The sequence below is a fragment of the Bombina bombina genome, chromosome 6 (assembly GCF_027579735.1).
Source record: "Bombina bombina isolate aBomBom1 chromosome 6, aBomBom1.pri, whole genome shotgun sequence".
NCBI classification, from domain to species: domain Eukaryota; kingdom Metazoa; phylum Chordata; class Amphibia; order Anura; family Bombinatoridae; genus Bombina; species Bombina bombina.
The window spans coordinates 478,867,987-478,895,547 of NC_069504.1; the positions used below are offsets into that span (position 1 = coordinate 478,867,987).

A 27,561-nucleotide genomic window follows, 5' to 3' on the forward strand; every position below is an offset into this window, starting at 1 on the left:
CAAAGTTGGGAAAATATTTAATCTCTGTGTCTTTAATCAAATCAAGATTATACTGTCACAAAATTAACAATGTATCACCACATATTTACTTTGTTAGCTCAAAGCAAATAAGATTAGTGTATAAAGTCAAAGCAAATAAGATTAGTGTATAAAGTCAAAAGCATCACGTTCAACAAGTTTTCACTAAAAAATGGCAGATGGTTAAATCAGAAGAGCAATTAAGTCCCTCTTATAATTTTTAGGAAACAGAGTTTAAAGGGACAGTTTACTCAAAACAATTCTCCCTTTTAATTAGTGCCCAATGATCCACTTTACCTGCTTGAGATTATTAAATTGTTTACAAGTATTTCCATTACCCTTATATTGGTATTTGAATTAGTTTATTGAGCCTGAGGTATCCCCACATATCCTGAAAGTTTTTGGCCAAGTTGTATTAACACAGCCAGTAGAAGAAATTACACTTCCAGAGGGTTATAGAAGAGATAAGGTAATAAAATGTTAATTTTCCATTGTTCTCTCAAGTATTTGTGATGGACAGATATAAGATAAAGAAGCCTGCATATGTGCACAATGTGATAAAAGTAATGAGATCTGATTATACAGACAAGCTCAACCCATTTTATTAGGGTTGTGGCTTCAAAACACAAAATCAGCTAATTCATGTACGCAAATAAGCCTTAAAAAAGCAAATCGCATACATTTTATACTCTGCAGCTGGTAAAAAAAAGTAATTGGAAACACATTAAGGGAAAAACTAAATGTATGCTTACCTGATAAATTGATTTCTTCTATGGTAAGACGAGTCCACGGATTCATCCTTTACTTGTAGGATATTATCCTTCCCTACAGGAAGTGGCAAAGAGCACCACAGCAGAGCTGTCTATATAGCTCCTCCCTTAGCTCCACCCCCAGTCATTCGACCGAAGGTACAGGAAGAAAAAGGAGAAACTACAAGGTGCAGAGGTGACTGAGTTTAAATAAAAAAAAAATACAATCTGTCTTAAAATGACAGGGCGGGCCGTGGACTCGTCTTACCTTTATAGAAGAAAACTAAATTTATGCTTACCTGATAAATTGATTTCTTCTATGGTAAGACGAGTCCACGGATTCATCCTTTACTTGTGGGATACAATACCAAAGCTACAGGACACGGATGAACGGGAGGGACAAGACAGATGGTTAAACAGAAGGCACCACTGCTTGAAGAACTTTTCTCCCAAAAATAGCCTCCGAAGAAGCAAAGGTATCAAATTTGTAAAATTTGGAAAAGGTATGAAGCGCCTTACAAATCTGTTCAACAGAAGCATCATTTTTAAAAGCCCATGTGGAAGCCACCGCTCTAGTAGAGTGAGCTGTAATTTTTTCAGGAGGCTGCTGTCCAGCAGTCTCGTATGCCAAACAGATGATGTTTTTCAGCCAAAAAGCAAGAGAGGTAGCCGTAGCTTTTTGACCTCTACGTTTTCCAGAATAGACAACAAACAAAGAAGATGCTTGACGGAAATCTTTGGTCGCTTGCAAGTAAAACTTTAAAGCACGAACCACGTCCAAGTTGTGCAACAGACGCTCCTTCTTAGAGGAAGGATTAGGACACAGAGAAGGAACAACAATTTCCTGATTGATATTCCTGTTAGTAACAACCTTAGGAAGGAATCCAGGTTTGGTACGCAAAACCACCTTATCAGCATGGAAAGCAAGATAAGGCGAGTCGCATTGCAATGCAGATAGTTCAGAAACTCTTCGAGCCGAAGAGATAGCAACTAAAAACAGAACTTTCCAAGATAGAAGCTTAATATCTATGGAATGCATAGGTTCAAACGGAACCCCTTGAAGATTCGCACCATTAAAGATATTTACGCCGGGGGGCGGAGCCTACAGCCAAGGAGAGCAGTCGTGTATGCTTGGAGCTCCTCTCCTACAATTGATTAAACATGTGCAAATATCCATTTTTAATAACTATTTACACTCCCAAAATGCTCGGGGGCTTAAGGAGAACTACTACTACCACCAACTTTTTAAGAAGCAGTTCAGATATGTGAGATCTGAAGTAATCGAGGAGGCTTTATGACTTGGGGCCTACGGCAGCTAACAACCTACTATCCTAGGTACAGCCACGAGGTCTGTGTCATTATTCTGTATACTGTTCTCCTTTTACTGGTATAAGGCAAACTAAACCGACAGAATTAAGTTGCTCTACTACAACATAATGGAGAATTTTGGAAAATTAAGAGCCCTTCTAGTGGAGCTAGACTGTCGCATGACGAGCCAATTTAACTCCCTAAGAAGGGTCATCCGTTGTGGCTCAGAATACAAAGAAACATTTGAAGAAACATCTGAAGTGGCAACGGTGGGGACAGAGCTGATGGACCTTTGGTCTCACACACAGACACATACGGCTCTAACTTTGGTAGAACAGCTTGCTGGACAGACACTTTTACACCAGATTACTACAACCTCCTCTCCCTGGATCCAACATGCTCAGTGTGGTGCTGTTCACCGAGGGAAGGTGCAGGCTGCCAGTTGCCTGATGCGACACTAAGAGTGCTGTTGGCCTCTCTACAGTGGCCCCAGAGGGGATGGGACCTAAGCTAACTTCAGAGTACTATATGTCCCTCCGCAATCTCGGTTCTAATACCAGCTCCTCCCGATCCAAAAAGTATCTGATCGTAGCTGGGCTCCGGGCTGGGGTGAACTGTCAAGAGGAGCAGCGACAAGCTTACTGGACACGGAAAGTAACAATTCACGTAGCGATGGGATTCAGAACTGGAGTAGTGTGACTTTTTGCTAACAGCCCCGGTGTCTCGGGTGCCCTGCTCTTACTTCTTTGCGGCAGGACTTATAGCTTCAAGATGGATTCTTGTGGGACTCATATTAGATGTTTATAGGGGACTTTACACTTGATATTTTTTAGCCGTAATTTCAGATTATAAATGTCTTTACATTGCTATGTTTTACACTCCTTTATACAGTTTTCATGGCAGCCATTCACTACAGTGTACGGCTCCCAGGTTGCTTAATTCATTTAGCAGGTTCCCTCATGGGAATCTTACTGTTTGCACCGCTTTGTTTGTAGGGTTGTGTCACTTTTCAGCGAGTTACCTGACATATACATACACTCCAGTATGTAACATGTAGCGTAGGCAGATTATTGTATTGAGTTTTAACACAGCTCCCTTGATAGTTTATGTTAGTTGGCTTGTAGTGGTAAGATAACTTTTTAATATTGGGTATTAGTAAATTAGAAATAATGCAATTTGCTAGTTTATAATGGTATAGGACCTAGAATACCTTACCAGCTAACATCCATGCTTAAGTAGGTTTGTAAGGGTTTCTACGTGTAGCTATATTTTTGAGAGGATGTCTTGTAACAGATCCTCTTGTTTAAGTTTACTTTAGCTATTACATAGTTGGGAAATATACTACTTATACCCTCATATAGAGTGCACTTCCTGTACACATATGTCCTAAAGATTGTTGCTGAAACCCTAGATTATAGGCAGTTAGTAGATAGTATGGATAGAAGGTTCGTTATATACACTGTTTGGGATACTTCTTTAATCTCTTAGAGAGTCCTTAATATTGCATATAGTTAAAGTACATTAGTTGGGCATTATACCACTGCTGATTTTTTCATATTGCTTGATTGCCACAATACATGGATGCCCATTGAACGTTTACTCCAGAGTGCAATCACACAGCATTCTAACTAGCGTTACTTACTAATGGTTTTTTTCTCTTAACCAAAATGGCTATATTATCCATGTTTCAGTGTTTTAGGGCTGCATCTCTGCTTACGTTCATATCCTTAGACTGGAATTTTGGAGTGCCACACTAATACACTCTATATTTCTCTAGCGTGTTATATGGTGGCTTACACTGCTGAACCTGACACTATCCTTAGCAGGGCCCTTAATAATCTTATAGGAATTAAAAATAGCCCTTATACTATAGATTAAGCCTTTTTCATCCTGTAAGACTAATAATAATAAGTCTAATCTCATTAACACAGCTACACTTTTAATTTTTTGGCTATCAAGCTCAACCTTTTAGTTCCCTATTAGTTGTGCTTATAAATATAATTTCATTAATTTCCATATCCTAAGGAGAACTGTATAGATTAATACTGAACCCCTCACTACTGTCCTTTTGTTTGCATTTTACAGATGTTCTGTAACTATATTGAATTAACTGTTTTGCAGTTTGACCAGTTCTTAATGCATGCTTTGCTTTCCTTGGGATGACATGTACGTTGCAAGATATTCAGCTACAGATCATTTCTGTATATCTCTTATGAGACCTGTAACGCATAAGGCTAACTTTTACCTAGCTTTAGTTTATTTTATAAAAAACTGATGTTCACACTCTCTGCCCAGCTGAGACCTGGGAATACTTTGTTTGGGATATGTTAACTGCCGACTAATACTGTAATCTGAATATTGTCTGTTTGAGGGCTTCTAGATAGCCTATGATGGTCCCGTATCACATGCCATTCACGAGTTGATCCTAAACTTCATTTTCATCTTCATCTGTTCAGTCTGACTTTGATTACAGCCTGCAAATTGAGAGACACTGTCGATTTATATGCCATGTTTGGTTTACCTATACTCTGGGATGATGTGGGTTAGTGGACATAGCTGTATTCTATGCTGATAGCACTGTTTATAACTGCTAGAACTGATTTGCTGTACAAATACTGCAGTTGCTGCTTGTACTGCTTTCCCATACCTTGTCGGCAAAATTTAGCATATGGGTATCAGATCTCCTAATGGGATTAAATGAGAAATTTGACAATCCTTACAGTTATATAAATACTAATCTGTTAGATAAACCCTTGTTGCTTATATTAGGATACTGAAATAAAGAGGCACGCCATATATATAGTTTTATATAGAGATGACAGAGTTTTTATATACAGTAGTAAGTTTGATGGGAAACTAGCTGCATTATGTTCCTCATGTATGGAAACAGTTTGTAAATGTACCCTCCATACTACTGTGTTTCCCTCATCACAGCTTTGATTTTAGCTTACTCACTTAGCCTTGAGTGTTCAGCAAAGATTCCCTAGTTATATCATATATTGGCCTATACAGCTATCTACCAATATCTCTGCATAAGGGTGCATGATGGTAATTCTCTTGTTCTTTAAATGTTTGAATGTTTCATTTATGTGTTTGAGGCCTACTTTTGCTCATTGCTTTATGTGCATAATGTTTATAAAGCTAAATCCTTATAGAGCTTCAATACTAACCTATACAAATGTTAGAGAAGTACCTCTTTCTAGATATTTTTTTTTCCTATTATGTCATATTTGGGCTGGTCCTTAGCCTGCTCTAGCAATATAAGTTTAGAGAATAACCCCATCCTATTGTTTATTATCTTCTGGCCTGCTCACTGTTAATGTTAGTCCCAGGCTGCTACTACTAGAGTAGGTTAGGTTATATTCCTTATCTGGCCTTTATTAGCTCCATTATTCCCTACGGCCTGGATGACATTAAATATCACTCACAACTGAATTGTTTTATATATATACTAATTGCGTGGCACATATCCGCGTAGTATGACTACCACAACATTGGTTCCTGATATTACTATACATAGCACCAGTCTCTATTACCATTTGTTTATTTGCAAGGTGCTCTTATATTTCAACAGAGGTTTTGCATCAGGACTTAACCTAGACTACATTATATATGCTAACTAAGAGAGATTATACTTAACTTCTCCTGGTAGACCGGCAACCAGTTTATACTCCCATCCCTCAATTACTGAAATATAGCCATGTTTAACTTTGTTTCCTTATCTTTGCTATATACTTAGTGCTCGGTTAGATGTCCCCTATGGATCCATGACGCATTCCTTAACTTAGCCCCAGTATAACTTGTTAACAGGTACAAATCAGTTTTGTCCTGGCATATAACCTGTAGTTACCCTAAATGTTTAAACCTATTTTTGATGTTGGGTTTGTTCGTTCCTAGACGAAAAATACACTACTTAGATGTTTCCAAACAATACTTTAATAATTCTGATTAGTAGTGTATTTAAAGGGACAGTCAACCCAAAAAAGACTAACTTATTTAGATTAGTTAACTAACTATCTTTACAGTAAACTGTAGCCAAATATCCATCTAAATAAACTTTGGCAGAAAATAAACTTACTAGATCTCATCTGGCAGTTTGGAAATGGCCGCCTGACCCCTCCTTCTCTGACGTCTCCCAAAAGCTTGCACTAGTACAGGATCCTTTTCTCGAGTCTAGTAGTCTCGTCCCTGCGCGCTCCTGCAATTTCAGCTAACAGCTGTTCATACCCGGCCGGCACTCACTGCCTCTCATCCATGCTGTGTGCTGTGTGTTAGAGACTGAGAGGCAGTGAGTGCCGGGCAGGCAGTGATATGATGGTCTGAGAGTAGAGAGAAATGATATGATGGTTTCACCTATTTGATTCTACAGAAAGAAATACAATTTGCTTACTAAGCAGAGGCTTCATAACGTTCCTTGTTACACAAAATGTCATATCCTGTATAAAAAAAAAAAAATACGCTGAGCTGCAGGGTTTAGTCTCAGCTTAAAATAATGTTATGTGAAGTTTCTGTTATAATCAGGGAATCTTGTAACCAGAATATTACTTTATTATGGGACCCCATCGTTGTTGTATTTTTAACCAGGGGGGTTGTGTGGGACGATGGGGTCCCATATGATGTTGTATTTTTAACTAATCTATCCGAGTTGAATGGAAAATGAACTATAATGATAATTTACGATATATAAGAGAATCAGTCTCCTTGCATTGGGGTGGAACCACTGATTTAGTGAAGCATTAACAGTTATATCTATCGCAGAACCTCCGGTTTGGAGTGTTACATAGAAGGAGGGTATAGAAGGATCCAACCACTTAGATTAATATGTGGTAACAATAACTGCACAAGTACTTAGTTAATTTAATACCAATATACTGCATACCCAAATACCGGTAATGACATGAATGTGAATAGTTAAATATATATCTCCTACATAATATTGAATCACCATGTGTGTATAAACTGTATTTTAAACATACACAAGTTATCTTATAATGTAAAGTAAGAGAACGGTGGAGCGCAATTACATTTAACACAGCAGGTATATGCAAGCTTTCAACATCGAATGACACTCTGCTATATAGATTGTACAATCCATTATTCTCTATACTAGTAGGTTAATTGTCCAATAGTACAAAGCGCTACCCTGCAGGACAAGTATTTGCAAACTACTAAATACAAGAATGGGGATATTGTTTACTATCGATATTAGCAATTGTTAATTGCAAGATCCAATAATTGTCTACTCACCAAAAGGACAAGTATTTGCAACCTACTAAATATAAGAATGGGGATATTGTTTACTATTCTCAGCTTAAAATAATGTTATGTGAAGTTTCTGTTATAATCAGGGAATCTTGTAACCAGAATATTACGTTATTGATCTAACCACTTCTGCCCAGGAACAGTCTCTTCTTCAAAATCACTTTATTTCTTGTTGCATATTGTATATATTGGTGTCACTATTATTGTACTCTATTCCTCATATAATGTGTATACATTTACTGATTGTAAATACTAGTGCTATGGGTTGGCTCTTGTTTGATACATTTTGGTAAGTAGACAATCAGTAAATGTTTGGTTAAATGCAATCAGTAAATGTTTTGGTTAAATGCACGTTAGTTTGGTTAAATGCACAACGGCATCTGAAACAAATGCATTAGCTAGCTTAAGTGCTTTAAGCTTGTTCATAATCTCATCCAATGGTGCTGTGCGAATCGCCTCTTCCAGTGACGGGCGCAATGCATGCAAGGGGCTGTAATATAAAACCTTGTTGAACAAACATTTTCTTAAGGTAACCTAATTTTTTATCCATTGGATCTGAGAAAGCACAACTATCCTCCACCGGGATAGTGGTACGCTTGGCTAAAGTAGAAACTGCTCCCTCCACCTTAGGGACCGTCTGCCATAAGTCTCGTGTGGTGGCGTCTATTGGGAACATTTTTCTAAATATCGGAGGGGGGGGGGGAAAGGGCACACCGGGTCTATCCCACTCCTTGCTAATAATCTCTGTAAGCCTTTTAGGTATAGGAAAAACGTCAGTACACACCGGCACCGCATAGTATTTATCCAGCCTACATAACTTCTCTGGGATTGCGACCGTGTCACAATCATTCAGAGCCGCTAACACCTCCCCTAGCAATACACGGAGGTTCTCAAGCTTAAATTTAAAATTTTAAATTTCTGAATCCGGTCTCCCTGGATCAGATCCGTCACCCACAGAATGAAGCTCTCTGTCCTCATGTTCTGCAAATTGTGACGCAGTATCGGACATGGCTCTCGTGTCATCGGCGCGCTCTGTCCTTAACCCAGAGCTATCGCGCTTGCCTCTTAACTCAGGCAAATTAGATAATACTTCTTTCATAACATTAGCCATATCATGCAAAGTGATTTGTAAGGGCCTTGATGTACTTGGCGCCACAATTTCACGCACCTCCTGAGCGGGAGGCGAAGGTACTGACACGTGAGGAGAGTTAGGCGGCATAACTTCCCCCTCGTTGTCTGGTGATAATTTCTTTACCAGTAAAGACTGACTTTTATTTAAAGTAACATCAATACAATTGGTACACATATTTCTATTGGGCTCCACATTGGCTTTTAAACATAATGAACAAGTAGATTCATCTGTATCAGACATGTTTAAACAGACTAGCAATGAGGCTAGCAAGCTTGGAAAATTCTTTCAATAAATGTACAAGCAAGATAAAAAAAACGCTGCAGCGCTTTTAAAAAACACAGTTGAAATAACAATGAATTAATTCAGTTATGACAAACAATTTAACAGAAAAAACGTATGAAATTAGCAGAGGATTGCACCCACTAGCAAAAGGATGATTAACCCCTCAATACCCAAAAACGGATAATCAAATTAAGATTTAACGCTTTTATCACAGTCAAACACACTGTCACAGGTCTGCTGTGACTGATTACCTCCCTCAAAAATGAATTTTGAAGACCCCTGAGCTCTCTGGAGACGTCCTGGATCAAGGAGGAAGAAGCAGGAAGACTGTGCTAGAATTTTAACTACGCAACAAGGCGCTACAAAAAGGCCCCTCCCACTCATATTTACAACAGTGGGAGACCTGACATAACGGTTTCTATGCAGAAATATACGTTAGCCATATGGAAAAAATTCATGGCCAAAAATATTTATCACCAAAGTACCTCACAAAAAACGAATAACATGCCAGTAAACGTTTTACAAACTTTTCCAATGTTATGCAAAGTTATCACTAAGCCTGCTACCAGTCGCTTCTACTGCAGTTAAGGCTCATACAATATTTCAGTATTAACAGTATTTTCTCAGTCAAATTCTAGTCCCTAGAAAATAACTCTACTGTGCATACATTTACCAGCCTGATACCAGTCGCTACTACTGCATTAAAGGCTGTACTTACATCATATGGGTAACAGCAGTGTTTTCTTAGTCATTTCCATTCCTAGAAAATATTTTACTGCACATACCTCATTTGCGGGGGACCCCGCATACTATTCCCTTTTCTGAAGTTACCCCACTCCTCAGAATGTGCGAGAACAGCCAGTGGATCTTAGTTACGTCTGCTAAGATCATAGAAAACGCAGGCAGATTCTTCTTCTAAATACTGCCTGAGAGAAAAAACAGCACACTCCGGTGCCATTTTAAAATAATAAACTTTTGATTGAAGAATAAATAAAAAACTCCCATCTCCTCTCACGACCTCCTTTGTTGAGCGTTGCAAGAGAATGACTGGGTATGACATGTGAGGGGAGGAGCTATATAGCAGCTCTGCTTGGGTGATCCTCTTGCAACTTCCTGTTGGGGGGAGAATATATCCCATAAGTAATGGATGACCCGTGGACTGAACACACTTAACAAGAGAAATACAGTTTATACAAACATGGTGATTCAAACATGGTGATTCAATATTATGTAGGAGATATATATTTAACTTTTCACATTCATGTCATTACCGGTATTTGGGTATGCAGTATATTGGTATTAAATTAACTAAGTACTTGTGCAGTTATTGTTACCACATATTAATCTAAGTGGTTGGATCCTTCTATACCCTCCTTCTATGTAACACTCCAAACCGGAGGTTCTGCGATAGATATAACTGTTAATGCTTCACTAAATCATTGGTTCCACCCCAATGCAAGGAGACTGATTCTATTATATATCGTAAATTATCATTATAGTTCATTTTCCATTCAACTCGGATAGATTAGTTAAAAATACAACAACATATGGGACCCCATCGTCCCACACAACCCCCCTGGTTAAAAATACAACAACAATGGGGTCCCATAATAACGTAATATTCTGGTTACAAGATTCCCTGATTATAACAGAAACTTCACATAACATTATTTTAAGCTGAGACTAAACCCTGCAGCTCAGCGTATTTTTTTTTTTTTATACAGGATATGACATTTTGTGTAACAAGGAACGTTATGAAGCCTCTACTTAGTAAGCAAATTGTATTTCTTTCTGTAGAATCAAATAGGTGAAACCATCATATCATTTCTCTCTACTCTCAGACCATCATATCACTGCTTGCCCGGCACTCACTGACTCTCAGTCTCTGTAACACACAGCACAGATGAGAGGCAGTGAGTGCCGGCCGGGAATGAACAGCTGTTAGCTGAAATTGCAGGAGCGCGCAGGGACGAGACTACTAGACTCGAGAAAAGGATCCTGTACTAGTTCAAGCTTTTGGGAGACGTCAGAGAAGGAGGGGTCAGGCGGCCATTTCCAAACTGCCAGATGAGATCTAGTAAGTTTATTTTCTGCCAAAGTTTATTTAGATGGAAATTTGGCTACAGTTTACTGTAAAGATATTTAGATTAGTTAACTAACTAAGTTAAAAGTAATTTTTGGGTTGACTGTCCCTTTAAAAGCTCTGAGTTCTCAGTGCATTTACAAATTCGACATACTAACTGGCTCCGCCCTCCCCCCCTCCTACTATTTTGAGCGGCTCTCGCCCGCTGCATCCCCCTTCCCCATAAAACTATAGAGCTACCTCCTCCCTAGCCCTACTCTTATCTGAATAGATACCCTAATCTTCTTTTTATTTAGCTGGGAGAGGACCTTTTTTTATGTTACTTTTATGATACTCTATAATAAAACTGAAGTCCCCTTATAAGATAGCCCACATTTTATAGTAACGCCTGAGGTATTTGAATACATTACTCTTCTAATTGTACTGTGTATACATTTATTTGTAAATGTTTTGGGGCATACCCTTTATATATTGTATTTGTTTATGACTTCAATAAAAATTGTTTAAAAAAAAAAAAAAAAAAAAAATAATGATATTTACGCCATATCTTGTGATAAATTTTCCTGGTGACAGGCTTTCGAGCCTGAATCAAGGTATCTATGACCGACTCAGAGAAACCCCGCTTGGATAAAATCAAGCGTTCAATCTCCAAGCAGTCAGCCACAGAGAAACTAGATTTGGATGCTGGAAAGGACCTTGAATCAGAAGGTCCTGTCTCAGTGGCAGAGTCCATGGTGGAAGAGATGACATGTCCACCAGGTCTGCATATCAAGTCCTGCGTGGCCACGCAGGTGCTATCAAAATCACCGAAGCTCTCTCGGTTTGATTCTGGCAATCAAACGAGGAAGGAGAGGAAATGGTGGAAACACATAAGCCAGGTCGAACGACCAAGGTACTGCTAGAGCATCTATCAGTACTGCCTGAGGATCCCTTGACCTAGACCCGTAACAAGGAAGTTTGGCGTTCTGACGAGACACCATCAGATCCAATTCTGGTGTGCCCCATTGCTGAATCAATTGTGCAAACACCTCCGGATGTGGTTCCCACTCCCCCGGATGAAAAATTTGACTTAGAAAATCCGCTTCCCAGTTCTCCACTCCTGGGATATAGATTGCTGATAGATGGCAAGAGTGAGTCTCTGCCCATTGAATTATTTTGGTAACCTCTATCATCGCTAGAGAACTCTTTGTTCCCCCTTGATGACCGATATATGATTTAAAAGAAGAACTTTTAAATGCCTCCAGAAAAAAACCAACCAGTGCACTTTAGAGGCATGGTCCTGCAATTTTATGTTGACCTCTCACCACGAACATTGCAAAGAAGGAGAGAACTTAACACCCTAACAACTTTATTGCGACAGAAAAGAATACTTTACAGATGGGGGTTCCCCTTCCACCTATACGTCTTGCATGGAAATCGGAAACTGATTTGCAAAACCACTGCCGATATCCCGACTTTCTGCAGGGCCCTTGAATTAGACCCTCCAGGGAGCAATGAAAGGGAACTCCTAGAGGAACAACCGGACTATAAAAGGGCAAAGCAACAAAGGGAGGAATAGAAACAAGCCCACACTTCCTACAAAACCAAATCCCACAACCCAAATTTGTGCACACCAAAGAAAAGCAGGCCGATACCCACATTAGAATCAAATAAGCGACAGCAGACACCTGAGAACACCTGAAGAACTTTTTGGAAAGTTCCTCCTTCATCAAACATAGTCCTAAATACTGCTAATAACAATTTCCTTAATGCACTGACATTGACCTTTGCAAGAGAGAGTGAATCTACCTAGAGACATCAGAACATGAAGAGTGGTGAGACAGCATCAGTGACTAAATACTTTACAGATACTTTGGTCCTTATTAAACTTTCCTACATTTTGCCCCTTTTCCTCTCAGAACCTCTCCCTTTTTCCTACTCCTCCCCACTCCCCCTTTCGGCACAAATAGCATATTGAATGCCAAGCTGCGTAATAGTATTACATGATAGCTTCTTTTTCTTTTCTTCCTTTTTATTATTTGATTATTTTATAAGCTATAGTGGATTAATATAGCAGACAATGTAAGTTTATTTACAGAGCTGGTTACCGACTCCAAAATATTTAAACTTGACTTAAAGTGAACGTTTAAATCCAACCCCTTAGGTTGCTCCTTTGGGGGAATGTTATGTGTTTGTTACTTATTGTTTACTCGGTTATTATTATATATATGGTACATAGGTCTTGAGGTACACACACTACATTACAACACAACTCAGGTGACCACACGGCTAGACTTACCCTGGCCTCAATATCTTGATAGGCGCCAAAACATAAAATAAATTATGGCAATTAATAATAAAACAATTACACTGATAAGCCAAAATACTAAGGGATTAAACTCTCCACAGAAACGATCCATGGCACTCCGGGACCTCCACAGGAAAAAAAGAGGGGATATACTCTTTTTTACAGGAGACCCACTTTTTAAAATCTAAAGAGCAGAAACATCTGGAAAATCACTACACACAGCATTTTCATAGCTCTTTTGACCACAAACGGAACGGAGTAAGCATTCTCATAGGTAGGCAAATACCTTTCACTCATAAAAACATACACAGATACTGAAGGTAGATTTTTGTGTGTATCCGGCCTATTATATGGCACTCCGGTGACATTGGTCAATTTATATGCTCCAAATACAAAACAACAACTTCCCTTTTTTAAGAAATATTTCACTCAAATCTTAGATCACACTAAAGGAGCACTTTATATAGGAGGAGATTTTAATATACCTATCCAACCGTATTTGGATACAACGAACCCTAACCCGTCTATTTCTAGGAGCACAATAAAACAATTGTGGAAAATATTACGGGATCAAACTCTGTTTGCATGGGGTGTTTAAATCTCCAGATGTCAAAGAGACTATACCTTTTTTTCGTCTCCACATCGCTCCTATAGCAGGATCCACTACCTATTAACTAATCAAAGGGGTCTTACTAATGTTTTGTCCTCTAGGATGTCACACACTGTTTCGTCCGATCACTCTGCTGTGCTTACGCAGCTTGACTGGCCATCTGCACCTAAAGGAGTTTTCATGTGGAAATTGGAGGATGGTTTACTCAATGCCCCAGATTTTAAAGCTAAGATAGAAAAGCTTCTCCCTGAATATTTTCAATTTAACTCTCTCCTGGAAACAGATCCTTTTGTAGTATGGGAGGCACATAAATGTTATATCAGAGGCGAGTTTATTAAAAAAAAGACAGGCACATGTTAAAAAGAAAGCACGTTTACATTATCAACAAATCTCCTAGCCAAATTAGAATACGCACACAAGCAAAACCCTCTAGACCTACATGCCTTCGATGAACTAGAAAAAGCCAGGAAAATGGTCCAAGAGCAGTTATTAAAGGAAGTCAATACGTTAGCCCTCAAAACTAAACAAGAAATTTATTTTGAGAATAATAGAGCAGGGAAATTTTTAGCATGCGCCCTCAAACTTAAAAAAAACAGAATTTATGTTTACCTGATAAATTACTTTCTCCAACGGTGTGTCCGGTCCACGGCGTCATCCTTACTTGTGGGATATTCTCCTCCCCAACAGGAAATGGCAAAGAGCCCAGCAAAGCTGGTCACATGATCCCTCCTAGGCTCCGCCTTCCCCAGTCATTCGACCGACGTAAAGGAGGAATATTTGCATAGGAGAAATCATATGATACCGTGGTGACTGTAGTTAAAGAAAATAAATTATCAGACCTGATTAAAAAACCAGGGCGGGCCGTGGACCGGACACACCGTTGGAGAAAGTAATTTATCAGGTAAACATAAATTCTGTTTTCTCCAACATAGGTGTGTCCGGTCCACGGCGTCATCCTTACTTGTGGGAACCAATACCAAAGCTTTAGGACACGGATGAAGGGAGGGAGCAAATCAGGTCACCTAGATGGAAGGCACCACGGCTTGCAAAACCTTTCTCCCAAAAATAGCCTCAGAAGAAGCAAAAGTATCAAATTTGTAAAATTTAGTAAAAGTGTGCAGTGAAGACCAAGTCGCTGCCTTACATATCTGATCAACAGAAGCCTCGTTCTTGAAGGCCCATGTGGAAGCCACAGCCCTAGTGGAATGAGCTGTGATTCTTTCAGGAGGCTGCCGTCCGGCAGTCTCGTAAGCCAATCTGATGATGCTTTTAAGCCAAAAAGAGAGAGAGGTAGAAGTTGCTTTTTGACCTCTCCTTTTACCGGAATAAACAACAAACAAGGAAGATGTTTGTCTAAAATCCTTTGTAGCATCTAAATAGAATTTTAGAGCACGAACTACGTCCAAATTGTGCAACAAACGTTCCTTCTTTGAAACTGGATTCGGACACAAAGAAGGCACGACTATCTCCTGGTTAATGTTTTTGTTAGAAACAACTTTCGGAAGAAAACCAGGTTTAGTACGCAAAACCACCTTATCTGCATGGAACACCAGATAAGGAGGAGAACACTGCAGAGCAGATAATTCTGAAACTCTTCTAGCAGAAGAAATTGCAACCAAAAACAAAACTTTCCAAGATAATAACTTAATATCAACGGAATGTAAGGGTTCAAACGGAACCCCCTGAAGAACTGAAAGAACTAAATTGAGACTCCAAGGAGGAGTCAAAGGTTTGTAAACAGGCTTGATTCTAACCAGAGCCTGAACAAAGGCTTGAACATCTGGCACAGCTGCCAGCTTTTTGTGAAGTAACACAGACAAGGCAGAAATCTGTCCCTTCAAGGAACTTGCAGATAATCCTTTCTCCAAACCTTCTTGAAGAAAGGATAGAATCTTAGGAATTTTTATCTTGTCCCAAGGGAATCCTTTAGATTCACACCAACAGATATATTTTTTCCATATTTTGTGGTAGATTTTTCTAGTTACAGGCTTTCTGGCCTGAACAAGAGTATCAATGACAGAATCTGAGAACCCTCGCTTTGATAAGATCAAGCGTTCAATCTCCAAGCAGTCAGTTGGAGTGAGACAAGATTCGGATGTTCGAACGGACCTTGAACAAGAAGGTCCCGTCTCAAAGGTAGCTTCCATGGTGGAGCCGATGACATATTCACCAGGTCTGCATACCAAGTCCTGCGTGGCCACGCAGGAGCTATCAAGATCACCGATGCCCTCTCCTGATTGATCCTGGCTACCAGCCTGGGGATGAGAGGAAACGGCGGGAATACATAAGCTAGTTTGAAGGTCCAAGGTGCTACTAGTGCATCTACTAGAGTCGCCTTGGGATCCCTGGATCTGGACCCGTAGCAAGGAACCTTGAAGTTCTGACGAGAGGCCATCAGATCCATGTCTGGAATGCCCCACAACTGAGTAATTTGGGCAAAGATTTCCGGATGGAGTTCCCACTCCCCCGGATGAAATGTCTGACGACTCAGAAAATCCGCTTCCCAATTTTCCACTCCTGGGATGTGGATTGCAGACAAGTGACAGGAGTGAGTCTCCGCCCATTGAATGATTTTGGTCACTTCTTCCATCGCCAGGGAACTCCTTGTTCCCCCCTGATGGTTGATGTACGCAACAGTCGTCATGTTGTCCGATTGAAACCGTATGAATTTGGCCTTTGCTAGCTGAGGCCAAGCCTTGAGAGCATTGAATATCGCTCTCAGTTCCAGAATATTTATCGGGAGAAGAGATTCTTCCCGAGACCAAAGACCCTGAGCTTTCAGGGGTCCCCAGACCGCGCCCCAGCCCACCAGACTGGCGTCGGTCGTGACAATGACCCACTCTGCGGAAGCTCATCCCCTGTGACAGGTTGTCCAGGGACAGCCACCAACGGAGTGAATCTCTGGTCCTCTGATCTACTTGTATCTTCGGAGACAAGTCTGTATAATCCCCATTCCACTGACTGAGCATGCACAGTTGTAATGGTCTTAGATGAATTCGCGCAAAAGGAACTATGTCCATTGCCGCTACCATCAAACCTATTACTTCCATGCACTGCGCTATGGAAGGAAGAGGAACAGAATGAAGTATTTGACAAGAGTTTAGAAGTTTTGATTTTCTGGCCTCTGTCAGAAAAATCCTCATTTCTAAGGAGTCTATTATTGTTCCCAAGAAGGGAACCCTTGTTGACGGAGATAGAGAACTCTTTTCCACGTTCACTTTCCACCCGTGAGATCTGAGAAAGGCCAGGACAATGTCCGTGTGAGCCTTTGCTTGTGGAAGGGACGACGCTTGAATCAGAATGTCGTCCAAGTAAGGTACTACTGCAATGCCCCTTGGTCTTAGCACCGCTAGAAGGGACCCTAGCACCTTTGTGAAAATTCTTGGAGCAGTGGCTAATCCGAACGGAAGTGCCACAAACTGGTAATGCTTGTCCAGAAATGCGAACCTTAGGAACCGATGATGTTCCTTGTGGATAGGAATATGTAGATACGCATCCTTTAAATCCACCGTGGTCATGAATTGACCTTCCTGGATGGAAGGAAGAATTGTTCGAATGGTTTCCATTTTGAACGATGGAACCTTGAGAAACTTGTTTAGGATCTTGAGATCTAAGATTGGTCTGAATGTTCCCTCTTTTTTGGGAACTACGAACAGATTGGAGTAGAACCCCATCCCTTGTTCTCCTAATGGAACAGGATGAATCACTCCCATTTTTAACAGGTCTTCTACACAATGTAAGAATGCCTGTTTTTTTATGTGGTCTGAAGACAATTGAGACCTGTGGAACCTCCCCCTCGGGGGAAGCCCCTTGAATTCCAGAAGATACCCTTGGGAGACTATTTCTAGCGCCCAAGGATCCAGAACATCTCTTGCCCAAGCCTGAGCGAAGAGAGAGAGTCTGCCCCCCACCAGATCCGGTCCCGGATCGGGGGCCAACATCTCATGCTGTCTTGGTAGCAGTGGCAGGTTTCTTGGCCTGCTTACCTTTGTTCCAGCCTTGCATTGGCCTCCAGGCTGGCTTGGCTTGAGAAGTATTACCCTCTTGCTTAGAGGACGTAGCACTTGGGGCAGGTCCGTTTCTGCGAAAGGGACGAAAATTAGGTTTATTTTTGGCCTTGAAAGACCTATCCTGAGGAAAGGCGTGGCCCTTGCCCCCAGTGATATCAGAAATAATCTCTTTCAAGTCAGGGCCAAACAGCATTTTCCCCTTGAAAGGAATGTTAAGCAATTTGTTCTTGGAAGACGCATCCGCTGACCAAGATTTTAGCCAAAGCGCTCTGCGCGCCACAATAGCAAACCCAGAATTTTTCGCCGCTAATCTAGCCAATTGCAAAGTGGCGTCTAGGGTGAAAGAGTTAGCCAATTTGAGAGCATGAATTCTGTCCAAAATCTCCTCATAAGAAGAATCTTTATTGAGCGCCTTTTCTAGTTCATCGAACCAGAAACACGCTGCTGTAGTGACAGGAACAATGCATGAAATTGGTTGTAGAAGGTAACCTTGCTGAACAAACATCTTTTTAAGCAAACCCTCTAATTTTTTATCCATAGGATCTTTGAAAGCACAACTATCTTCTATGGGTATAGTGGTGCGTTTGTTTAGAGTAGAAACCGCCCCCTCGACCTTGGGGACTGTCTGCCATAAGTCCTTTCTGGGGTCGACCATAGGAAACAATTTCTTAAATATAGGGGGAGGGACGAAAGGTATGCCGGGCCTTTCCCATTCTTTGTTTACAATGTCCGCCACCCGCTTGGGTATAGGAAAAGCTTCGGGGGGCCCCGGGACCTCTAGGAACTTGTCCATTTTACATAATTTCTCTGGAATGACCAAATTCTCACAATCATCCAGAGTAGATAACACCTCCTTAAGCAGGGCGCGGAGATGTTCCAATTTAAATTTGAATGTAATTACATCAGGTTCAGCTTGTTGAGAAATTTTCCCTGAATCTGAAATTTCTCCCTCAGACAAAACCTCCCTGGCCCCCTCAGATTGGTGTAGGGGCACTTCAGAACCAATATCATCAGCGTCCTCATGCTCTTCAGTATTTTCTAAAACAGAGCAGTCGCGCTTTCGCTGATAAGTGGGCATTTTGGCTAAAATGTTTGATAGAATTATCCATTACAGCCGTTAATTGTTGCATAGTAAGTAGTATTGGCGCACTAGATGTACTAGGGGCCTCCTGTGTGGGCAAGACTGGTGTAGACGAAGGAGGGGATGATGCAGTACCATGCTTACTCCCCTCACTTGAGGAATCATCTTGGGCATCATTTTCTCTAAATTTTGTGTCACATAAATCACATCTATTTAAATGAGAAGGAACCTTGGCTTCCCCACATACAGAACACAGTCTATCTGGAGACATGTTAAACAGGCATAAACTTGATAACAAAGTACAAAAAACGTTTTAAAATAAAACCGTTACTGTCACTTTAAATTTTAAACTGAACACACTTTATTACTGCAAATGTGAAAAAGTATGAAGGAATTGTTCAAAATTCACCAAAATTTCACCACAGTGTCTTAAAGCCTTAAAAGTATTGCACACCAAATTTGAAAGCTTTAACTCTTAAAATAACGGAACCGGAGCCGTTTTTATATTTAACCCCTTTACAGTCCCTGGTATCTGCTTTGCTGAGACCCAACCAAGCCCAAAGGGGAATACGATACCAAATGACGCCTTCAGAAAGTCTTTTCTATGTATCAGAGCTCCTCACACATGCATCTGCATGTCATGCTTCCCAAAAACAAGTGCGCAATAGAGGCGCGAAAATGAGGCTCTGCCTATGATTAGGGAAAGCCCCTAGAGAATAAGGTGTCCAATACAGTGCCTGCCGGTTATTTTACATAATTCCCAAGAATAAAATAATTCCTCAAAGCTATGAAGTATTAAAATATGCTTATATATCAATCGTTTTAGCCCAGAAAATGTCTACAGTCTTAACAGCCCTTGTGAAGCCCTTTTTTTCTTATGTAATAAAAATGGCTTACCGGATCCCATAGGGAAAATGACAGCTTCCAGCATTACATCGTCTTGTTAGAAATGTGTCATACCTCAAGCAGCAAAAGTCTGCTCACTGTTTCCCCCAACTGAAGTTAATTCCTCTCAACAGTCCTGTGTGGAAACAGCCATCGATTTTAGTAACGGTTGCTAAAATCATTTTCCTCTTACAAACAGAAATCTTCATCACCTTTCTGTTTCAGAGTAAATAGTACATACCAGCACTATTTTAAAATAAACTCTTGATTGAATAATAAAAACTACAGTTAAACACCAAAAAACTCTAAGCCATCTCCGTGGAGATGTTGCCTGTACAACGGCAAAGAGAATGACTGGGGAAGGCGGAGCCTAGGAGGGATCATGTGACCAGCTTTGCTGGGCTCTTTGCCATTTCCTGTTGGGGAGGAGAATATCCCACAAGTAAGGATGACGCCGTGGACCGGACACACCTATGTTGGAGAAATAAGAACCTTTGTTCACGGTTTAAAGACAACCGCAAACAAAAAGGTAAATACTACTCCAGAGATCCTTTCTCAATTTGTGAAATATTATTCTAAACTTTATAGTTTAAAGACAGGGAACACCCCAAAAAACTTAAATGATGACATCAAAAATTATTTGTCATCAGTTCCTCTTCCTCGGTTAACTAAAGAGCAAGCGGGGGAACTAGAAGCCCCTATCACTGTAACTGAAATTCTTACGGCCCTTAAGCAATTACCCACTGGAAAGAGCCCCAGCCCTGACGGGTTCTCAGTTCAATATTATAAAAAATTTGCCCCAATTCTACTTCCACATTTATGTGCAATTTTTAACAAAACAGATCGTCAACACCCCTTCCCCTCTTCCATGTCGGAAGCCCATATCTCAGTCATCCCAAAACCTGGAAAAGAACCAGATACCCCTGCCAATTTTCGCCCCATATCATTACTGAATGTAGACATTAAACTTTACGCAAAAATCATAGCTGGTAGACTCAATAGATTTCTACCTCATCTCATACATCCAAATCAAGTAGGATTTGTGCCCCTTTGAGAAGCACGAGACAACACCATCAAGGTATTAAAATTTTCTGGAATGGGCGTGACTAAGCCACAGCCATGAGGAGTCTCATAACTCTGCAGCTCTGACTATAATTTGAACAATTTGCGGATTATCTCTCTACATTCAGAACATTTTTTGCAGCAATATGGCATGTATAGCAAGGAAAAGACACTGAGTTAAAAGATACCGTTTTTGCTTATATTTTACAAGCAGAAGACTCAAGATAGTCTGCTCGAGTTTAAAGGCAGCGGCCTACATCACTTTACCAACACACCCCCCCGGCTCTGGGAGTAGCCGGGCAGTGCAGTATTCATCTGCTATAACTGTATTCCATGCATCAGGATTTATCTAAAACCCCTCACAGCTACCTACTAATTAGGGACGGAACGTAAATAGAACAGCTACAAGTTTGTTATGGTATTATAACTACGTTACTCTCATCTTTATTCCTCCAACTGGCTTGAAAATAATACCTCAAAATGGCATCTGATTACTCTGCATTAATAGCTGCGGTGGCTCGCAAATTAGATGATCACCTTACAAGTCTCACAGAGCTCTTGCAATCGGACGGGCGTAGTGATCCTGATTGTCAACCAGCACACGAGGTAACTCTGACACAGCAGCTGGAGCTGGGAAAATATGCTAGGAGTCCATCGGTTTACACAGATGAGAATCTCCCAATGAAGCTGACCCCAGATTAGCTGAAGCGATCATCGCCGACATCCTTCCTTGTAATCGGCTCCTCAGTTGAGGATAGTTTGCAGTACAAGCATCACATTGAAGATGGGCTGGTGCAGGGTCCCGCGGAGAAGCGGCTGTTCTCGGAGGGACACTGGAATGCTCTTGATCTTGGACTCTCACTTGGCTTGATGTCTGCGGCGATGACCAGCACTTTGGAGGTTCCTGTTAAATGCCCGATTCAGATTGGAAGTCTTTTGATGACTAACACCTGCCTTGTCATACAAACTTGTAGGGATCGGGAGGATTCTAGATCTTCTGCCTACCTACAAAGATTGCCTACACAAATATACTCAAATATGCAGGTGGTAGTTTGTGGGATAGGGTAAAAGGCTCTACTTTCCCGCTAAGCTGAATAAGACGCTCTCACTTTCTTTGTACACCATTTAGGTTACGCTTAGAACATTTAGTATATTAGTGGCTCCCTTTATGGGTTCTATCTTATGGTTTTCTATTTTAAGTCATACATAGCACTTTGTTTTGCGATCACCATCTAATACTATACATATATAGCTATATTGTGGTATCTAGGTTTCATTATTATGTATATTATAGCTGGCAATGCAGTTAATGAAGATAATATATATCTGAGGTTATAGAGTGTTGCTCATACCCCCCCTTTTTTTCTTTTTCTTCCCCTTTAATTGTTCAATAACTAGACCCTCATCATCTTTAATAAGCATCTTTAATGTTGCTACTATAGCTAGTTGCTTTGGGATTCACAATTTAAGCTGTGTTTATTAAACCATCATGTTTAGAATCACTTATATAAGGTATAGTTAAATTTATGGTCAATTTGCTTAATACCAATCACCCTTTATATGCTGTAAGGATTGTATTTGCTTTAGAGGAGGGCCCTATTTATTCATAACTAATTACCCATCACTATGGAGGGGGATATAACAGCTTACTCTGGAATGTTTTAGTATTACCAGGCGTTGCAAAGTATTATTGGGTTAGCATCTCTTGAACTCATTTTGGCAATGGATCCACCTACAACAATCTGTATTTCTATGTTACTAACTCTGTCATCATTTATAGTTTATAGATAGTATTACATGTGTATGTATTACTTAAAGATATCCTACTACAGCATGTGAATTAATACTCTCATATGGGGGTCATCAACTTAGGTGAGATTCAATGTGTTCCATGTTCCTATAATTCTTCAGTAACAGCATTAATGATAGGTAGCTGTGGTTTATATTTTGCTTAATGATCCTAATGCTCTTCACATATGATTCCAAAAGCTATTATTTTCTCTGTCTATTAAGTTGTACCTCTCAGTTAAGGTGGTTTGTTATTTTGATAAACAGTTCAAGGTAAAATATAATTCTATTAGGTGTTAGTTCATGTTAAAGAGGTACTATAGTAACATATATAAAATAAAAAATGTAAGGTATCATTGCATAACCAGTAATGTGGAAGACTGTGATATATTAGAGTAATAATATTACATATTAGCCCTAAGGTTAGATATTGTAGATCGTCATGTGAGACATGATTCCTTAGTTTGAACTTATATATTTATTCTATGATGTTAAAAGGATGTAATTTTGTAATGTGACATACTGACCTTGTGGGTACTTAAGTATTTCTTTTTTTTTTTTTTTCTCTTAATTTCAACAAATGCTTGTATGTATGACATGGAGGTAATATTTATGTTATCATGCCATGTATGTTGTATTGTTCAATACCTTAATAAAAAACTTTGATTTAAAAAAAAAAAAAATTTGCTGGAATATTCCCATACCCATAATATCCCATCAATTTTTCTAGCTATAGACGCCAAGAAGGCCTTTGGTTTAAAGTAGTTTTGAGAAATTGCCAGTCTAGCCTATCAATTTGGCCTAGGTGATAAGCTCATAGACAAAATCTTTGCCCTATATCATACTCTGAAGGCACGTATCAAATTAAAGGATTCTCTATCAGACCCCTTGCACATTTTTAACGGAACAAGGCAGGGCTGCCCTCTCTCCCCCCTATTGTTCATATTGGCCATGGAAGTCTTAGCCACTAAAGTCAGGTCAAATGAAAGGATACATGGGATACAAATAGGAGACATACAATAGAAAACATCACTATATGCTGACAATATACTTTTTACGCTAACTCTCCCGCAACTAACAATCCCAACATTAATGACAGAAATTGAAACATATAGAGCCATGTCAAATTTTAAAATGAATACATCTAAATCGTAATTTCTGGGCGTTGCAATAAACGCAGAGATGGGCAATCAGATAACCACACTATATCAGTTCACCCAACAACATAACTCTTTGAAATATCTAGGGATACAGATAGCAAAATCGCCGGGTGCACTGTTTACGTTGAACTACCAAAAACTCCTACAAACCATAAAAACAGACATGGATACTTGGCAAAATAAACATCTCTCCTGGTTAGGTAGGATACAAGCCTATAAAATGAGCATACTTCCCCGCTTTCTTTACTTATTCCAGACAGTACCTATCAATGTACCCACACATATTTGTGCAGCGCAAAAACTGGCAAATACATTCATCTGGGCACATAAACGGAGCAGAATAGCTAAATCCACGCTATATAGGAACCGAAATAGAGGTGGGCTCAGAGTTCCTAATCTTGACTTTTATAAACAAGCAGCACAATTGATTAGACTGGTGTAAAAATGCATATAGCAAAGAATGGGTGAAATTGGAGCACGACTTGGCCGAAACAAAAAGCTTAGGGGCTGCTTGCTGGACACTTAAACAATATAGGATTACCCTTACACGCACTCATACCTTAATCAAAGACACCTTTAGCTACATGGGACACTGACTGGGGTTCGACACGGTATCTCTACAATTCCTTCACCACTCACTCCCCTGTTACATAATGGGGAGTTCCCCTCTCACCAACACATCTGGACAGACAACCTGTATAGCATTACTAAAGGCTTACCATGCCATTCGGTAGTGGAGCAAGGGGCACTTCTAACAAAGGCATCATCATTAGCAGATAAATATATCCCATACTTTCACAGATGGTTTGATTACCTCCAAATGTCTCACTTTATAATGCAGAATAAAGACAAACAAAACCTAGTCCGAAGTTTAAATCCTTTTGAACTTCTATGCTAGTCTACTCATCCTATGAAGGGTTCACTTTCAGCAATATATAAAATTTTAATAGACATTCATTCTAGAACACTCCCCTCATATACTAAGATCTGGGAATCAGAATTAGGTTTTGATATTACACCTGAGACCTGGAACGCGATCTTTCAGCAAATGAGTAAATCGCCATCATCAATGAGTATAACAGAGACCAACATGAAATTATTGGGTCGATGGTATCTTAATCACAGCAGATTAGCAAAAATTTACAGTCTGACCCATTGTGCTGGAGAGCTTGCAAACAGATTGGCACGCTATGCCACATATGGTGGGATTGTCCCATATTGCAGCCCTTTTGGCAAAAGGTACACGCAGAAATTCAGACTGTCCTTTCACATACTATCCCATATAACTCTTTAACCCTACTGTTTAACAATCCACCTAGGATTAAGTGCAAGTACAAGCTAGCACTACTGTATATCATGCTCAGTAGCGCTAAACAACTTATACCAAGGCTATGGAAACAACAATCGATTGGCACAATAGAAAGCTGGAGACAGAATGTAACTTTTTTCCTGTTCCTGGAGAAATACCATTACCAAAAAAACGATAGATTGGATTTCTATTGCGCTATGCTGCTTTATTGGGAGACATCTATTCATGCAACAAACAATCTCTCACCAAACACAAACCTCACCGCACAACATACCTAGTTAGACCTCAAGACCTTTAGATACGTATTAAATGCATTGGCTTACGGAGACGAGCCGCTAAATGTGCAGCTTAGATTGATATTACTGTTAATTCAGATATAATCTGTAACTATGATATATACCGAAGTTATGTTGTTATATTTTGTTTTCTTGTTGTTGTTGTTTCAACGGTTCTGAAATAACAAAACAAAAAAAAACAAAAACCCACAAGCATTTTGGACTTTATATCACGTAAGAGACAATGGTTCAACTGTTATCCAGACTAATATCCATACCAAAATTTAACTGGATCCTTATTGTCTTTAGAATGTATACAATGCTTTAATGTATCAATAAAGCTTGTTGGAAAAAATAGAAACCTTATAAATAAAAAGGTATATCCCATAGAATACAAGTTTTATGCTCTAAGCAGAGCCGTTTTCAGTGTGTTATCATTGTCAACTACTCACATGCTGGGAGGGGGAGAGGGAGGAGGAAGCTCTCACGGCACGCTGCATATAATTTGTGCAAAAGACTTCTGCTTTTCATGACCTCTCATGAATGTAAATCACTAAGGGCTGACACCCAGCGTAAGGATCGTTTAGCAAGGATCGTATGCATTATCTAGCAGTGTAAGCTACTCCTGTCACACCCTCTGATTACACACAAGTTTGACTGTGTTTCTGCAGAGGGTGTGACAGGCGTAGATTACACTGCTAGATAATGCATACAATCCTTGCTAAACGATCTTTACGCTGTGTGTCAGCCCTTAGTGATTTACATTCAGGAGAGGTCATGAAAAGCAGAAGTCTTTTGCACAAATTATATGCAGCGTGCCGTGAGGGATTCCTCCTCCCTCTCCCCCTCCCAGCATGTCAGTAGTTGACAATGATAACACACAGAAAACTGCTGTAGTCCTTAAGGTGTTAAGACCCATCTTAAAATATTAAAACTTTCACGATTCAGATAGGGCATGCAATTCTAATCAACTTGGCATTCTTTGCTAAACCTAGGTAGGCTCATATGCTAATTTATAAGCCCTTGAAGGCCGCCTCTAATCCCACCACAAGCTATACAGCAAAGTTCTCCTTCACCTCCTAACCAGAGGTTCAGCAATGAGAAGTGCTCCAACACTTATATAAAGGCAGATGTAGGTGGATAGATAAAAATCACACAAATAAAAATGTTTAAAAACATAAAAAGCAAAATAACGTAGCGTACATGTGCATACTTGCACATTATTGTGCTTTTTATCTTTATGTTTTGAAACATATTTGTGTGATTTTATCCATCACTTTGCCTACATCTGCCTTTATATAAGTGCTGGAGCACTTCACCTCCTAACCAGAGGTTTGGCAATGAGGAGTTGTTCTTTGCTGTATAGCTTGTGGTGGGATTTCCAGCTGAGAAGGAGATTCCAGTTTTCAGAAACGGATGGCCAGCAGAGCTGGATTTTTGGTTTCCAATTTGATAACACTAATAAACACAAGTAGCGCCTTTCTTTTGTTTTTTAGATTTATTCAGATCTGATTTCATTGAAGCAGGTTTTTGGTAAGAGCACCCTGAACTTTTCTTTGTTATGGATAATCTGTTATTAGACTAAAAACATCTAATTTGACACTGTATACTGACTCATACATTGTTATTTGCGGTTACTATTTAAACATGGTTACATATTTTATTTGTTTTATGTATTGCATTTTGGCGCCCTGTATTTAGTTCGTTTTAGATAATTGCAGTAGATTTCATAAGAGATTTAGAAAGTAGTAGGTGATGCAGAAAATACTTGGATGGGCCAAGGCTGCAAACATCTCAGACAAAGTAGAGCGCACAAATATTTTAAGTCCTGGAGTGAAATCTGAGTAACTCCCTTGTACTGTTCTAACAGAGGGGAGACTGACTTTATTAGAGGAAAAAGCAGCATTACACAGTCTACTGGAGTGTATGAGAATAGCCATACAATAGCTGCAAAATTGAGCTGGTGGAATAACAGTGGCTAAACACAGTAAATACATTTAAAAAATTGATAACAGGATCTATCCCCTAAAAAAGAAACAGCAGTGAGGACAGTACCAGAATGCTCCATAATTGTGATAATATAGCATAGCAAGTAAATAATATAATAACCAGTCACTAAAGTAATTTTTTGGGCTATATAAAGTTTAAAAAAAAAAAAAAGATACCTATGAGATGCTGACATTCAAATAACCCGGCTCCTGAAAAAGTATAGAAATCCTACCCCCTCCATAGAGCGACATGACAGCAGTCCTTAAGAAAG

General features: G+C 39.8%; 1 protein-coding gene across 2 annotated transcripts in view; it reads right to left on the reverse strand.

Annotated features, from left to right (window-relative positions):
* The window catches only part of USP3 (ubiquitin specific peptidase 3), a 172,534-nt gene that overhangs the window by 99,932 nt on the left and 45,041 nt on the right, over positions 1–27,561 (reverse strand). The gene's annotated exons all lie outside the window — the stretch shown is intronic.